The 3,010-nt window shown below is 40.1% G+C and overlaps 1 non-coding gene across 1 annotated transcript; it reads left to right on the forward strand.

The window, feature by feature from the left end:
• Positions 1-2,134: 2,134 nt before the first annotated feature.
• On the forward strand, positions 2,135-2,241 carry LOC128597866 (U6 spliceosomal RNA). Its single transcript, XR_008383421.1, has one exon. It is a non-coding gene; the product is annotated as a U6 spliceosomal RNA (small nuclear RNA).
• Positions 2,242-3,010: the final 769 nt, after the last annotated feature.

The raw sequence follows: 3,010 nt of genomic DNA on the forward strand, positions 1-3,010 counted from the left end.
TATCCACTGAGCCACAGGTGCCACCCTGGTCTCAAATTCTTGAGCTCAAGTGATCCTCCTGCCTCAGCCTCCCAGAGTGCTAATATTACAGGAATGAGCTGCCATGCTGACTCTCCTTTTTCATTTTTAATTGAGCTTATTAAAGTTTTTTAATTTCTGTTTCTGTTTAATGTAATGAAAGGCTTGTCAATTTTGTTTCTTTTGTTTGTTTTGCTTCTTTGCAAAGAAGCAAATTTTTGCTTCATTAACCTTGTGTATAGTTTTTTGTTTCTCAATGTCATTTAATTCTGCTCTGAACTTGGTTATTTCTTTTCTTCTACTGGGTTTGCAATTGTATTGCTCTTCCTTTTCCAGTTCCTTGAGATGATTCATTAGAATGTTGATTTGGATCTTTTTGTCTTTTGGACGTGGTTATTTAAGGCTTTGAGTTTTCCTCTAAGCACTGTTTTTGCTGTATCCCACAGATTTTTTATAATTTGTGTCTCCCTTATCATTTAGTTCAAAGATTTCCATCTTTATCTCTCTATTAACCCAACTATCATTCAGCAATAGGTTGTTTAGTTTCCGTGACTTGGTGTAGGAATGAGTGTTTCTGTTGGAATTGATTTCTAATTTTATTCCACTGTGGTCCGAGAAGATACATGTTATAATTTCTATTTTTTTTTTTATTTGTTAAGACATGTCTTGTGACCTAGGATGTGATCAATCTTAGAGTTCCATGACATGATGAGAATATTCAGTAGTTTGGAGATAGAATGTTCTGTAAATACCTGTTAGGCCCATTTGTTCTAGAGTTCTGTTTAAATCAATTGTTTCTTTTATTTTCTGTTTGGAGGATCTATCCAGTTCCATCGGTGGGGTGTCAAAGTCCCTGGCAATTACGATGCTGCTGTTTATCATTTTGTTCAGATCAAATAGAATTTGCTTTATAAATCTGGACACTCCTGTTAGGTGCATAAATATTTAGCATTGTTAAATCTTCTTGTAGAATTGTTCCCTTCACTGTTATGCAGTGAACATCTTTGTCTTCTGTTGATTTGAGAAGTCTATGTTCTATGATATAAGAATGGCTAAACCAGCTTTCTTTTGGTTTCCATTTGTATGGAATATTGTTTTCCATCCTTTTACTTTGAGTCTAAATTAATCCTTGCAGGTTATATGTGTTTCCTGGAAATATCAAATACTTGGTTTCTATTTTTTACCCATTCAACCAGTCTCTTCAGTAGTGAGTCCAAGTCATTCTTGTTTATTGATGTATGTGGTGGATTTCTGTTCTCCCTGTTGGGTAGATTCTTTTTTTTTTTTTTTTTTTTTGTAGAGACAGAGTCTCACTTTATGGCCCTTGGTAGAGTGCCGTGGCATCACACAGCTCACAGCAACCTCCAACTCCTGGGCTTAAGCGATTCTCTTGCCTCAGCCTCCTGAGTAGCTGGGACTACAGGCGCCTGCCACAACGCCCGGCTATTTTTTTTTTTTGGTTGCAGTTCAGCCGGGGCCGGGTTTGAACCCATCACCCTCGGTATATGGGCCGGCGCCTTACCACCTGAGCCACAGGCGCCGCCCCTGTTGGGTAGATTCTTATTACTTTGTTTTATCTCTTGATCCACTGTGGTGCCTGGGCTCTGAACTTCAGCTTTTGAATGGTTTTAAACTGGTATCTATTGTGCTAGTACTGCAGGGCAGGTCTGTTCTTCACAAATTCCCATAGTGATTCTTTCCTGAGAAAATCTTTATATTTCCCTTGTATAAGAAACTTAGTTTTGCAAGATACAAGGTTCTAGGCTGGCCATTATTCTGTTTTGGAAAGCTGAGAATAGGTCCCCACTCCCTACTAACTTACATGATTTTAGTTGAGAAGTCTACAGTTAGTTTGACTGGGGCTTTCCTTTTTACGTTACCTGTTATTTTCAACTTACTGCTCACAGTAGTGTCTTTTTTGTGTTACTTTGGCCAGCCTAATGATTATGTGTCGTGGTGATTGCCTCTTTATGATGAATCCCCTAGGAGTCCTTCTTATACCTAGATATCCAGATTTCTAGCAAGGCCAGGGAAATTTTCCTCAATAATTCCCCAAAATAAATTATCCAAACCTTGTGTATTTTTGTCTTCACTCTCAAGAATGCCTAGGATTCTTGTGTTCGCTCTGGAAGCACATATACAAAAATTGGAACAACACAGAGAAGACTAGCATGACCCCTGAACAAAGATGACATGCAAATTCATGAAGCATTTCATATTTTTTTCATCATAAAACATTCAAAGAAAAAGAATGCCTATAGGGCAGTGCCCATGCTCAGTGGGTAGGGCTCCGACCACATACACCAAGGGTTCGAACCTGGCCTGGGCCAGGTAAAACAACAATGACAACTGCAAAAAAATAAAAAAATAGCCAGCCATTGTGGTGGGCGCCTATTGTCCCAGTTACTTGGGAGGCTGAAGCAAGAGGATCGCTTAAGCCCAAGAGTTTGAGATTGCTGTGAGCTGTGATGCCACAGCACTCTACTGAGGGCGACATAGTGAGACTCTGTCTCAAAAAAAAAAAAAAGAATGCCTATGTTTCTTTTTTGTGTTTTTTTTTTTTTTTTGGCCAGGGCTGGGTTTGAACCCACCACCTCTGGCATATGGGACTGGCGCCATACTCCTTGAGCCACAGGCGCCACCCAGAATGCCTATGTTTCTTAAGTTTGGCCTCTTTACATAGTCCCACATTTCTCATAGGTTTTCTTAGTTCCTCTTGTTCCTCTGTTTTTTCCTCTTCAACTGACTTGTTTGCCACAAAGGCATTATCTTCAATTTCTGAGATTCTTTTTTTTTTTTAGTAGCTGGGACTACAGGCGTCTGCCACAACGCCCAGCTATTTTTTTTTTTTTTTTTTTTTGGTTGCAGTTCAGCCGGGGCGGGGCCTGAACCCGCCACCCTCGGCATATGGGGCCGGCGCCCTACCGACTGAGCCACAGGCACCGCCCAATTTCTGAGATTCTATCCTCTCCTAATTGAGCCTATTCTTAAG

This window comes from Nycticebus coucang, chromosome 10 (genome assembly GCF_027406575.1).
Source record: "Nycticebus coucang isolate mNycCou1 chromosome 10, mNycCou1.pri, whole genome shotgun sequence".
Classification (NCBI taxonomy): Eukaryota; Metazoa; Chordata; class Mammalia; order Primates; family Lorisidae; genus Nycticebus; species Nycticebus coucang.